The following is a 14850-nucleotide window of genomic DNA, read 5'->3' on the forward strand; positions in this document are numbered from 1 at the left end:
CAGTCTTATGAAACTAACTGAAGAGTTAACGGTATGACAGGTAGCGATCGCTTGTAGTGAACTGACACACCCTAAAGCTCAGCATTGTCCAAGAAGTACTACCATTCATCAGCAGAGCTACTCATAGATCAATTCAACTCAGGCAACTCAATCTTCTAGTAGAACATGTCCTAGGCTATGTATTTTGCGTGTTGATGTTTCATTATACGATCTTGGGAAATGACATCCTTAAACTCGTGAAATAATAATACTACTACTTTTTACGGTTTTCGGAGACTCTGAGGTGCCGAAATTTTGTCCCACAGGTGTTTTTTTACGTGCCAGTAAATTTACCGACACGAGGCTGACGAATTTGAGCACCTTCAAATACCACCGGACTGAGTTAGGATCGAACCTGCCAAGTTGGGGTCAGAAGACAAGCGCCCCAACCGTCAGAGCCACTCAGCCCCGCAAACTCGTGAACTTACATTGGGGCAATATATTCATTATTAATACGCTTATTGCTTAATATAGGGCTGCCTTGAGAAGGTGGAAAAGACGTTTTCAGTTCACCCAGGACATAGGTTCAGTTTCTCGTCAAGAAGACGAAACATATAGAATCGACACTTGGACAGTTTGCAACGGCGCATGGTCCTAAGGTTCGCTCGGCCTACACCATGCTCTAAGCGAAATATGAAAAGAGGGGGCAGAAAAGGACTTGCCGTAGAAAGGATAACCAATGTTCAGGAAGTAATCGCTGCAATAATGAACACAATAACATGAATTCAATTCGGAAGAAAGTAGAATGCGTTGACAATTCTGCACCATTATCGACATGAATTACTAAACATTTTAAAGTTTATCTCCATGTGACAAATTTGACGGAAACTTGCTGATCATGGAGGAACTTTAGTGCATGTAGCTCAATGATGTGAACACCTTGTTGGGGATAGAGAACCAAGGACCAGAATTTCAGTCGAGCATTTGAACTACGCAGATGTTCCGGAATAGATCTCCATAGTAACCAAATTCTACTTCAAATGATAACGGAATGCTCTCTCTCTCTCTCTCTCTCTCTCTCTCTCTCTCTTTCTCTACGATACAGCCTTAAATTGAGTTGATTAAAAAATTAATATATTATTTGCATTTTCAAGTAAGTATTTGGTAAAGAGGAGAAAGATCGTAAAGAGAAGGAAATAAAAGACTCCAGGTCTAACAAACGAAATTTCGTTCAAGTCGGAGGAACTGACTGTGAGAGACCGTACATTCACGAGAGAGAGAGAGAGAGAGAGGTGGGGGGGGGGAGAGCGAAAAGAATCTGACAAAAGTAGGCATAATTATAAATGCCAGACTCAACATACTTCGACTTATCCAGGTGAATTCTTGTTCTTCATCGACCTACTGATAAACTTACAAGGTCGAGATAGTCTCAGTCATCAGGTGTTGGTACCATTGAGTTAATGCTTGGGGCATTCGTGAGATGAGGGGTGGGATTCTACTACTAAAAAACAGATTAGACGAACTCAGAAATAAGGTGAAACTCACGAAGAACCTGTATTTGTCATTAATTCATTAGAAAACATCCCCTTTTTTACTTAAAATTATTAAGAAATTTACCGAGAAAGTGGCTGCGCGGTTTGAGTCACGTGGCTATCAGCTTGCATTCGGGAGACTGCTGGGTTCGAACCTCACTGTCGGCATCCCTGGAGATGGTTTTCCGTGGTTCCCCATTTTCCCACCAGGGAAATGCTGGGCCTGTACCTTAATCAAGACCACGTTCGATTCCTTCCCAACCTTAACCCTTTCCTTTCCTTTCCTCTCCCATCGTAGCCATAAGACCCATCAGTGTCGGTGCAACGTAAACTGGGTTGTTAAAAAAGATACGAAATTTACTGTCTCTTTCTCTATGAAAGTGAGTTGATTATGGTTTGAATATGTTAATCAAATTTTCAAATATTTAGTAAATAAGAGAAAGAGTCGTAAAGGGAAGGAAGTAAAAGCCTCCAGATCTCACTATCGTTATTCAAGTCGGTCATCAGTCATCACAATACCCCTCGGTGTTATAATTTCCATTTTGATCACCACACATCCCTCTTGTAGGGAAGATCCCTTGAGATATAGTTGACGTCATTTAGGTTACCAGAAGGCATAATCTATTTATCATTTACGAAGTTACAGTAAACTATGTACAGGATGAAACTAAAAATACGGTACGCAGTAAGAATATAACACACGAACATCTCTTCTTAAGCTTAAAATATCGAATATCATTTCACAGTGTATGAGGGAGTGGTTTTTTTTTTTTTTTTTTAATGAAAGCCGTAAGACGATGGCGAAGTCTTATAGAATTTGGATTTTCATTCGGCAAATTGCTGGGGATCTGAAAGTCAAGTAGGGATGACATAAAATTGTTAGTGTTGAACTGTAGAAGTACTGTAAAGATAGGAAAGGAATTAAGCAACTTAATATACGATATATATAGGAGTTGAATCATGGCTAAGAAATGGTATAATGGATGCAGAAATTTTCTCACGGAACTGGAGTGTTTATCAGACAGGATAGGAATATTAGAAGGGGGGGGGGGGATATTAATTATGGTGAAAAAAGAACGTGCAATCTACGAAAAAGTTAAAGATGAGAAACATGAAATTCTCGGTGTAAGGCTTATTTCTAAAGATAATAGGCAACTTGATGTCTTTGGAGTGTGCAGATCGGGAAAGGGTAGGGCTGACGCTGATTCAGAATTTTTTGTTAAGATAATCAACCATGTGGGAAACGATATGGAAAGGTACGTGATTGTAGCGGATGATCTCAATTTACCAAATGTCAATTGGGAAGTTAATGCGAACGACAGGAAGCATAACCAACAAATGGCAATTAAGTTAATCTGGGAAGGACCGCTGAATCAGAAAGTGATGAAAACAACTAGAGGGAAGAATATTCTGGACGTAGTGCTGGTAAAACCAGATGAGCTCTATAGAGAAAATAAGTAATAGAAGGTATTAGTGATCACGAAGCAGTTTTTGTCGTAGTTAAAAATAAATGAGATAGAAATGAAAGTCTTAAAAGTAAGTCTATTAGGCAGTACCATGTGACTGAGTAACAAGACAGGCATGAGGAGTTCAAAAATGTAATTATGATCAGTGGGAAAGGATAAATAAACATGTAAACAGACTGTGGGATGGGTTTAAAGCAATTGTTGAGAAATGTGAAAAAAGGCATGTACCGGTAGCTTTAAAGGTGGTATGAATGGTAAAGACCCGCTATATTATAACAGAAGAAAGAGGTGCAGGTTGGAAAAAAATAGAGTTAGAAATGGTTGTGGAAGCTTGAGAAACTGAAGGAACTTACTACGAAATAGAATCTAACAAAGAAATCAGCTAAGGATAACATGATGGCAAGCATAATTGGCAGTTATACAAATTTTAGTGAGAAATGGAAGGGAATGCATAGGTTCTTTAAGGCAGAAACAGGTTCCAAGAAGGACGTTTCAGGAATCATTATTGAACAAGGGGAGTGTGTACCTGAGGATCTACAGAAAGCAGAAATATTCAGTGAGCTGTATGTAAAGATTGTTGGTTCAATCAATCTCCTAATGGGTGGGACAATGCCCCGATATTGGAGGTGACTAACACTAAGCAAGTATTGAAATTTACCTACGATGACAAAGGCATTTTACAATAAGATACAAAAATTGAAAACTAGAAAATCACCTGAATTCATAAGATTTCTAGGGATTTACTGAAGACAATGGGTCGGAATATAGTACCATATCTGAAGTACTTATTTGGTTACTGTTTGCATGAAGGAACTTTATCAAATGAATGAATTGCTATAGTAGTCCGGGTATAAAGGAAAGGGTGATAAACATAAAGCCGAAAATTACAGGCCAGTCAGTTGGACATGTGTTGCATGTAAGGTTTGGGAAATCATTATTTATGGTTATATTAGACATGCTTGCGAAATTAACAACTGACTTGATAGAAGGCATTTCGGGTTTAGGAAAGGTTATTCCACTGAAGTTCAACCTGCAGCATTCCAGCAAGATATAACAGATATCTTGGATTCAGGAGGTCAAATGGACTGTATCGCGATTGATTTCTCTAAGACATTTGATAGGGTAGATCATGGGAAACTACTGGCAAAAATGAGTGCAATTGGACTAGACAAAAGAGTGACTGAATGGTGCAATTTATTCGTTACTCAAAGTACTCTTAGATAAATGACATCACAAATTTTGCTAATTCATCTCTACTTGATGTCGGTCTAACATTTATATGCTGTAATCATCCAACATCATCTACTCTCACTTACACATGCCAAGCCACTCTCGTAAACATAGCAACATGCAGTTCCCTGACATATACCGAAAAAGTATGAAAATTTGAGCCAAATACATCCTATAGTTGCCAGCATTTGTTTCGGTTCACAAGAAATACAAAGACCTGGGCTTGCCTTAGGGTACTTAAGCTAGACACATAATATCAATCCCGTAATAGGTTAATACTGACCGATTTATACCAAACGAGACTTCAAACAAGGAGCTCACAGAAACTGGACGTAACTAACAGCTATTGGGTCATCAATTTTGTTCAAACATTAGAGATTGATCTACGACAAAAATAAAACAGACACATGTCTTAGGATTTGTGCCATTTTCCGTTATTTATCTAAAAAGTGGCCCTCTAAATTTAATAGTTTTCCCACTGCTGGCAATTTGCGTAGGAGTAACTATAGCACGCTGGTCTAATATTATCCCTGATTTCCATGCGTCTCGGGTTCGAGGGGCCAGCTCTTGAAACTGCTCCTCCAAGTGCACATGATTCCGAGAGTCTGTCTACAGCTTGGCCATAAAGGAATAGACGTTGGTCTTTTGAACGAATATAGCCTACTCCAGAAAACAGATTAGGAAAATCAGTCTTAAACAGTGAGGAATTTTCTTCTTCATTTTGTTTCAGGCTAGTAGCCGCCACCCGCCACACATTAATCACTTCCCCACATCGCCCTTGTATATTGTATTGTATGTCAGTCCGAATCTGTGGTGTAGTGGTAGTTCGATTCCCGGCTCTGCCACGAAATTTGAAAAGTGGTACGAGGGCTGGAACGGGGTCCAGTCAGCCTCGGAAGGTCAACTGAATAGATGTGGGTTCGATTGCCATCTCAGTCATCCTGGTAGTGGTTTTCCGTGGTTTCCCACTTCTCCTCCAGGTAAATGCCGGAATTGTACCTAAGTTAAGGCCACGGCCGCCTCCTTCCCTCATCCTTGTCTATCCCTTCCAATCTTCCCATCCCCCCGCAAGACCCCTGTTCAGCATAGCAGGTGAGGCCGCCTGGGCGAAGTACTGGTCACCCTCCCCAGTTGTATCCCCGACCCAGAGTCTGAAGCTCCAGGACACTGCCCTTGTGGCGTTAGAGGTGGAATCCCTTGCTGAATCCGAGGGAAAAACCAACCCTGGAGGGTAAACAGATTACGAAAGAAAGAAAGAAAGAAATAAATAAATAAAAATAAAAATAAAAAGGTCAATGAATAAAAAGGTAAATTTTGACGTTCGGTATCCATTCTCAAAACATATTCTCCCCATGTACTGTATTGATATAGCCATTAAACAGAATTGTTAAAAAGGTGGTATTTAACTCGTCTGTGATATTTTCATCTCAGAAAGTTCTAATGTTGTGGGGCTGAATAAATGTTGTGTCTAGCAGTTGAACTGGGGGCGTTTCCCATAATGCTCGTGATAATCATTCTTATAGCACTCGTAAGACAGACCCTCCGATAAAGGTGGTCGACGTCTGCCGTTTGTTAGAAACTGCGTGTTAATGTAGTGAATGGTAGTGTGGTGTACGTGTTTCACCCAGTCCCAAAGCTGAGAGAATTAACCATTCAAAATTAAAATACCACAGCACGGCCGGGAATCAAACCCTAAACCCCGTTGACGAAAAGCCAAGACTCTGACCAATCAGTCATGGAGGCGGACAGGGATGGAATTTGGAAAGGAAGATTACAGTGAAACATTTAACCTTCTTCTTCTTCTTCTTCTTCTTCTTCTCCTTTACCTGTTTACCCTCCAGGGTCGGTTTTTCCCTCGAAAGCGAGTGATCTCACCTCCACCGCCTCAAGGGCAGTGTCCTGGAGCTTCAAACTCTGGGTCGGGGGAAACAACTGGGGAGGATGACCAGGCCGGGAGATTTGTTACGGCGAAGGAGATGTGTGGAGAAGGTGAGGGGTGTGGGCGGCCGTGGCCTATACTACGAACTGTCCCGGCATTCGCCTTAGTGCAGGAGAATGGAAAACCATGGAAAACCATTCTCAGGACAGCCGACGGTTGGAGCCAGCGGTGAGGTCCAGCCCTGTCCCGTCTCCCGAATGCAGAGGCGTAGAGCTACTGTAGAGCCGTGGCCACCTCTCCTCTTCTCGGTTGGCCGGTCAGAGTACAGACCTATTGGACCACGGACCAGCCGTGGCCACTTAAGGGACGAAACCCAAGGGCCGAAACCCACTCTGCATCTACCGACTGAGTGGGCCCCGTTCCAGCCCTCGTACCATGTTTCAAATTTCGTGGCAGAGCCGGGAATCGAACCCTGGCCTCCGGGGGTGGCAGCTAATCACACTAACCACTACACCACAGGGGCGGACTGAAACATTTCACAAGGAATACCATTGTAGTACTATATCCCACGTTATTGGTGCGATGTTAAAACATTAACAACAATAACATTCGTACATTGGGTTTACCCATAACAGCTTCATTTGTTTCACAACAACGTCTTTATTCTTGGTAGCAGTTATGCAACGAATGAAGGTGAATTACATCAGTACTGTAGTATTTCCTTGTTTGCGTTAACTTTCAAATTATCTCATTTCTCTGAACACATTACATTGAGATTACAAGTGTGGGGAATTATCTTTATTGTAGCGGTTCCATAGTAAGACAAATATGAAGGAATAGATTATACGAAAAGTGATTTCCCTGGGTGATTTCAGAGAACAACTCTTATTTATCTTAGCCATGGATAAACCTCTACCTTCCAGTCTTTAAGGATTCATAGTTCTTATTATTCTAAACTTTGAGGGAATTAACTATCTCACTCTTACAGACTACAGCATTAAAAAAGTAATTGAAAATTGATTTTCTCTTCATTTATAACTTTTAAAAAGGCTGATATAAGCAATAGGAGCAAACTTATATGATTTTGTAATAATATTTCTAGCCGAGTGCAGCCCTTCTAAGGCAGACCCTCCGATGAAGGTGGGCGGCATCTGCCACGTAACTGCATGTTATTGCGGTGGAAGATAGTGTTCTGTGTAGTCTATGAGTTGCAGGGATGTTGGGGACAGCACAAACACCCAGCCCCCGGGCCACTGCAATTAACCGACGAAGGTTAAAAATCCCCGACCCGCCGAGAATCGAACCCGGGACCCTCTGAACCGACGGCCAGTACGCTCACCATTCAGCCAACGAGTCGAACATATTATTTTGTGAAGTGGGGAGACTGAAATACAACGTTTTTGACGTAGCATACAAGTGTTCTAATTTAAATATTCTGAATGTCCTCTCGGATTCTTAAAGATATTCAATATATATTGTTGAAAGAAAATATCTTGTACGCAGTGAGAATTGTGGAGGAGGTGTCTTGAGATTACTAGTGTCATAGAAACTTTTCCAAAGCTTGAATTACATCCCCCGTACTAGTCAAATGTTAATTTTTTCGATGTACTATTTTTTTACTTATGCGATTGTACTCTAGTGTGCGGCTTCTTGGCTAAATTGTCACCGTTACGGCCTTCCGTTCAGAGGGTCCTGAGGTCGATTCCCGGCCGGGTCGGGGATTTTAGCTGCGTCCGGTTAATGTCTCTGATTCGGGACTAGTTACTTGTGGTAGTCTCAGTACACACCTCTTCATTTACACACACCACATCACCACAGAAAAACGTAATGGTATTACATCCCTCCACGTAGGGTTGGCGTCAGGGATGGCATCCGGCCAAATACACGCGAAGTACTGAAGTCAAAAATCAAAAAGTTGGTTGTGGCTTCTTTTACTGTAGTGTAAGTATTTCTCTCACGTTACTCAATTCATTGTTCCGGTATACACAGCACTTTCTTCCTATTATACTGGTCGTCCATCACTCCGAGTTATACGGAGAATAAAATGTATTGTAGTTGTTCTGTACGAGATGAGTATACAGGTTTTTCAAATTAGAATGAGGTAAATTTTAAATGTATCTCAACAAAGAATAGTAGATATCTATATATATAAAATAAGAGTTTTGTCTGTACATTGCTCAGAATTTGAAAAGAATGGTATTTCTGTATCGGTCATGTCCACAGTAACAAGAAAATGCATTTTTTACTTTTCCGTAATTTCTGTCTGTCTGTCTGTCTGTCTGTCTGTCTGTCTGTCTGTCTGTCTGTACACGCATCACGAGAAAACGGCTGAAGAGAATTTAATGAAAATCGGAATGTAAAGTCGGGTGATGAACCGCTACAATCTAGGCTATAAATTATTTTAATCACGCTGAGTGAAATGGTAATTTAGGGGAAGGCCTGAAATTTAATTCTCAAATATTTATGTTATTAGTGGTCGTGTCTTCACGAAAATTGGTATGCAAAGTCGGGAAATAGGTCGCTATAATCTAGGCTATCAATAATGTTATTCGCACTGAGTGAAGTGGTAGTTTAGGGGAAGGCCTGAAATGTAATCTATATAAAAAATAAGTGTTTTGCCTGTGCATTGCTCAGAATTTGAAATGAATGATATTTCTGTATCTGCCATGTCCACAGTAACAAGGAAATGCATTTTTTACTTTTCCGTAATTTCTGTCTGTCTGTCTGTCTGTCTGTCTGTCTGTCTGTCTGCCTGTCTGTCTGTAGGTATGTATGTATACGCATCAATAGAAAACGGCTGAAGAGAATTTAATGAAAATCGGTATGTAATGTCGGGTGATGAACCACTGCAATCTAGGCTTCAAATTATTCACGTTGAGTGAAATAGTAGTTCAGTTTACATTGACCATTGTTTGTTGTGATGTGCTTTTTGTCTTCTGTTTCCTCTCATCCCTGATAGATAGGATTACTGCAGCGTACCGAGGATTTTTTAACTTGTTTGACGTCGCACCGACACAGGTAGGTCTTATGGCGATGATGGGATAGGAAATGAATAGTGGTGTGAAGGAAGCAGCCTTGGCTTTAAGGTACAGCTTGGTGTGACTGGTGTGAAAATGGAAAACCACGGAATACGAACTTCAGGGTTGCCGGCAGTGCGGTTCGAATCCACTATCTCCCGGATGCAAGCTCACAGCTGTGCGCCCCTAACCACACGGGCAACTTGCCTGGTCGTACCGACTGTAACAGCCTGCCTGTATATTAGCGGGAAGTAGCTGGGGAGTAAGATAACTTTCTTCTTTAGCATGCCATTCCTCTGGTTCACACATTTCCTGATATATCTGGTACGTAACACACTGGTTCATCATAGTATTCGAGCTATTCAATCCCTACACTGAGGCACTGATTGGAATGAGTAGTGTGCATATTTAACGGACTAATGACAGAGGAGTATTCACGGCAGTCTGTGACCTGGTTAATCCATCTCTGGAACTTTGGACTCTTAGATCGGCACCGTAGTACTGTTCGTTGAAAGTGAAAAAGTGTGCGGTTTTTCATTTGATAGAGTATTTTATATGATAACATTGCTTTCAATCGCTACATTCCTACTGACGTTTTTGTAATGACCTATGTTGAATTCAGTTAGGAAAACCACCAAGTCAGTCTTTCTGAGAATCCCGTAGCGAAGCACGGGTACATCAGCTAGTAGTATCGTATAAATAGGTATAATTTAATTTTCTTTCTTTCTTTCTTTCTTTCTTTCTTTGTTTCTTTCTTTCTTTCTTTCGTACTTTCTTTCTTTCTTAATCTGCTTACCCTCCAGGGTTGGCTTTTCCCTTGGACTCAGCGAGGGATCCCACCTCTACCGCATCAAGGGCAGTGTCCTGGAGCGTGAGACATTGAGTCGGAAGATACAACTGGGGAGGATGACCAGTACCTCACCCAGGCGGCCTCACCTGCTATGCTGAATAGGAGCCTTGTGGGGGGGGGGGGAGATTGAAAGGGATAGACAAGGAAGAGGGAAGGAGGCGGCCGTGGCCTTAAGTTAGGGACCATCCCGACATTTGCCTGGAGGAGAAGTGGGAAACCACGGAAAACCACTTCCAGGATGGCTGAGATGGGAATCGAACCCACCTCTACTCATTTGACCGAGCTCGATAGCTGCAGTCGTTCAAGTGCGGCCAGTATCCAGTATTCGGGAGATGGTGGGTTCGAACCCCACTGTCGGCAGCCCTGAAGATGGTTTTCCGTGGTTTCCCATTTTCACACCAGGCAAATACTGGGGCTGTACCTTAATTAAGGCCACGGACGCTTTTTTCCCATTCCTATCCCTCTCCTATCCCATCGTCGCCATAAGACCTATCTGTATAGATGCGACGTAAAGCAACTTGTAAACAAACTACTCATTTGATCTCCCGAGGCTGAGTGGACCCCGTTCCAGCCCTCGTACCACTTTTCACATTTCGTGGCAGAGCCGGAATTCGAACCCGGGCCTCTGGGGGTAACAGTTAATCACACTAACCACTACACCACAGAGGTGGATTCCGAGTTTTACGGTGAATAAAATTTATTGTAGTTGTTCTGTACGAGATGTGAAGACAGGTTTCTTCAAATTACAACGAGTATTTTAATAAATGTATCACGACGAATAATAGTAGATATAGTATCGTATAAATAGGTATAATTTAATTAACTTCTCTTCATTAATCAACCAGTATAGCCTACTTTTCTTCTTCTTCTTTATCTGTTTACCCTCCAGGGTCGGTTTTTCCCTCGGACTTACATACTTGAACTTGTACACAGTCGAACTTTTAGGCCAGTTGGACGAATTTGTGCCGTTTCATTTAAAAATATGGAGTTAGTATTAATATCTCGGTTATTAATCACCCGATGAGAATAAGTAGCGCGTTATTTTACAAGCCCCTGGGTATGATTTACGAATATGAAAACGGAATACCGACATCTTTAATGGTTTAGTCGTTATTTCCGTGTAACACCTTAGGTGAATAACCCTGTACAATGCTTCTCGTCCGCCTCTGTGGTGTAGTGGTTAGTGTGATTAGCTGCCACCCCCCGGAGATCCAGGTTCGATTCCCGGCTCTGCCACGAAATCTGAAAAGTGGTACGAGGCCTGGAACGGGGTCCACTCAGCCTCGGGAGGTCAACTGAGTAGAGGTGGGTTCGATTCCCACCTCAGCCGTCCTGGAAGTGGTTTTTCGTGGTTTACCACTTCTCCTCCAGGCAAATGCCGGGATGGTACCTAGCTTAAGGCCACGGCAGCTTCCTTCCCTCTTCCTTGTCTATCCCTTCCAATCTTCCCATTCCCCCGCAAGGCCCCTGTTCAGCATAGCAGGCGAGGCCGCCTGGGCGAGGTACTGGTCATCCTCACCAGTTGAATCCCCCGACCCAATGTCTGAAGCTCCAGGACACTGCCCTTAGAGGTGGGATTCCTCGTTGAGTCCGAGGGAAAAGCCAACCCTGAAGGGTAAGCAGATCAAGAAAGAAAGAAAGAAATAATGCTTCTCACTGTTGTGATTGGCTTTAAAATAATTTAAATTTCTTTGTACAATATAGCTTCTTTATTCCTCTGTTATTTCCTTTCTTTTAAGACCCATTCTTCCCTACTTTTTGTACTATAAACTATCCTATCTGTACTGCCTGGGATACTGGCTGGTATTCATGTTATTGCACTCAGACACATATTGGAGGATAATACTGCCAACTGAATGGAAATGAAATCTGAATTGAATCGATAATATGATCGATCGATATGAATTTTCTAAACCTTTATTATCTTACGCCAACAACTGTGTCACACACACACAATATATAATACTATATAACATTTCTCGATGCGAAACGTGTTCCTAGCATGAATTCTATAGTTCGGCTTTGCTGTGTAAACAACAACAGTACGAGTACTTAAAGTGTACGCCAGATGTCGCACAGCGATCATAAGCGATTCTTAGTTTGTGTTTCAAAGGTTACCAATACGAATCTCGAAGATAACCAAAGTCGACCGATTCAGCACTAGGGTATAAATCTATCGCTAAAAAGTGCGCAGATAATACTGATTCAACGGATGTTATCCGATTCACTGCATTCTTAACTTAAATTAAATACAATAACAACACACTTAACGGTTGCAGTAGTTCATTAAGAAAGCAGAAGACGCCACGATACTATATCTATACATGATACTGCCAACTTTATCATAACAAAATACGTAAAACAAACATGAAAATGAAATTGAAAATCCACAGCCTGTTTCCAGTCATTTGACTGGGTCAGGAACGGAATGAATGAAGCTCCCATCTAGCGGCGAGGATAGAAATTGTGTCGACTGCCGAAGCCTGTCGCATTCCTCTGGGGCAATGATTAATGACTGACAAATGAAATGAAATGATATTGGAGAGTGTAACTGGAATGAAATATGACAGGGAAAACCGGAGTACCCGGAGAAAAAGTTGTCTCGCCTCCGCTTTGTCCAGTACAAATCTCACATGGAGTGACCGGGATTTGGACCACGGAACCGAGCGGTGAGAGGCAGGCGCGCTTCCGCCTGAGCTCCGGAGGCTCTACTTAAAACAAACATAAACTTCCCAAATTTTGTTCACTGTGTGATGTGAAATGGGGTTTTATTTAGTACCATAACGTTTCTGGAACATTAACTACAGGATCAAATTATCGTTGTTATATTATTGTACGTTATGACGTCATATTTAAGCTGAAAGCTTGGGAAGAAAGAAAATTCTTCCTAGATATGAAGAGAGACTATATCTATGCAGGGAAAGTTTCGCATTGTTTAAGAGCTCTGATATCGCATTTCACTCCGTACACTTGGAGAAAATGTATGAGAAAGGTAATAAAGGAGATTTGTTCAAAGGTGTCGATGCAAATACCTAGTTATTCAAACTGATTATCGCAGCTTAATTTACACCACGCCGAATTTATGTATTTAGCAGCTGGATGACAGAAACAGTGAGGTTCTGATTAGCTGACGATTCGCTTTCGTAGTACATCGTTTCTTGCTGAAACCTATTTCTTATTCTGTAATCTCCCATTTTCTAATTTTCATTACTTTCATCAAGGCCATGGCCGCTTCCTTCGGAGACCTAGTCGTTACTTGCTCCATCATCACCAAAAACCTGTGTGAGTGCATAGTGCAGCGTTTTCGCTACGTACCATTCTTCTTCTTGTGGTTCAGTAACATGCTAAAAGATGGCAAACCCAACTATGTGCATAATACTTTTGACATCCGCATTTCCAAAAATGATGCTATAGGGAGCTAGGGGCAATACGTTTTTCCATCTATGTGCAATGTTATCTTTACCCGAGGCAGTCGGACAGATGTCATGGCGGCCGTACAATCATGTATGAGTAGCGTTAAAATATAATTCTAAGTGATTCGTTGTTGATTGATGTTTAACAAAAAATACTGCCCTATATTAAATACATTTATCTTTTAGCAAAAATGTCTAATAATGTTCAATTTACGATATTTGTTACTAAAAATCCATGAAATATGAATGTGGCGTTTTTGCTACATCATGCAGCTAAGGCATTTATTTTCCGATGCCAGTATGGTTATAAGCAGCCATGATTTGAAGTACTTCTTGATAGTGTTCTATTGATGATTGTTTCATTAATGCTGCAAGACTAAGTCCAGACAATAATAATAATAATAATAATAATAATAATAATAATAATAATAATAATAATAATAATAATAATACATTGTATTGTAATATGTATTGTGTTTTCTCAAGATGGAGTTGTTTACCTTTAGCAAATATATTCGTAATTTCTTTTGACATATTTATCTTGTTGCTATGGATCATGTGAAAATATGCATTACGGAAGTTGGCTTTACAGAAGTGTAATTCTAAAAACTAGTACAGGCTGTGGTGTAAGGTATGGAAGGATGGCCAGACAATGTTACCTAGTAACCGTGCAGGCTGTGATGTGAAGCACGGATAGACGGCGAGACAATGTTACCCATCAACCGTGCAGGCTGTGATGTGAAATATGGATGGATGGTCATGACTGAGCAGCACTGTGCTTGAAAAATAATGCAGATTGTTTCAAAGGCTATCACATCAGTTGAACTATGGACATGACCTATCCATTTGAGCAAGCTATTATTTTCCAATTCCATCATTGTTAAATCTCTTTTAAGTGTCTAAAATTCAGTTTTTTCCACGTTCTTACGAGTAATGCACAACACTTATTCTCACATATTGTACAGAAGTAACATTTGTACATACGTAGCCTTCAATGCATGATGTAGCATTTTTGCACACTTCTGAATTTTTCCCTTTTTGCTCACCAGAATTATAAAATGCATCCAAAATCTGTTGTCAATGTGTTGTTACATATCTAATCTCCCTGTAATAATTTTTGCACGGCAGAGTCGTGGGTGTAAATAAATTCATGCAGTGTAGGGTTAATTTTATTGAGTGGATGCAATTCGCAACTTGACATTGTGTGTTCGTACGAATGTTTTGCCACTAATTCACAATCAATTTAGAAAAAATGTGAATTAGCTATGGTAATTTTGTAGTATATTATGATGTATTAAAGCAAATCGACCGCGTATCGTAGATAGTTAATGCACTCGTTTTCTATGGTCAAAATTGTGGGTTCGAATTTCAGCGTAGCCGGTTGACATACAACTAAAGAGTTCTCAGAAGTGGAAGACATTGTAGATATATTTACTGGACCATTAAAGAACCCGTATTTGCGTAAACCTCCGGCATTTCTTAAA

General features: G+C 41.0%; 1 protein-coding gene across 1 annotated transcript in view; it reads right to left on the bottom strand.

The window, feature by feature from the left end:
* Nucleotides 1-14850, bottom strand: part of LOC136862274 (nose resistant to fluoxetine protein 6) — a 415203-nt gene that overhangs the window by 107829 nt on the left and 292524 nt on the right. The window lies entirely within an intron of this gene.

The sequence above is a fragment of the Anabrus simplex genome, chromosome 1 (assembly GCF_040414725.1).
Source record: "Anabrus simplex isolate iqAnaSimp1 chromosome 1, ASM4041472v1, whole genome shotgun sequence".
NCBI lineage: Eukaryota > Metazoa > Arthropoda > Insecta > Orthoptera > Tettigoniidae > Anabrus > Anabrus simplex.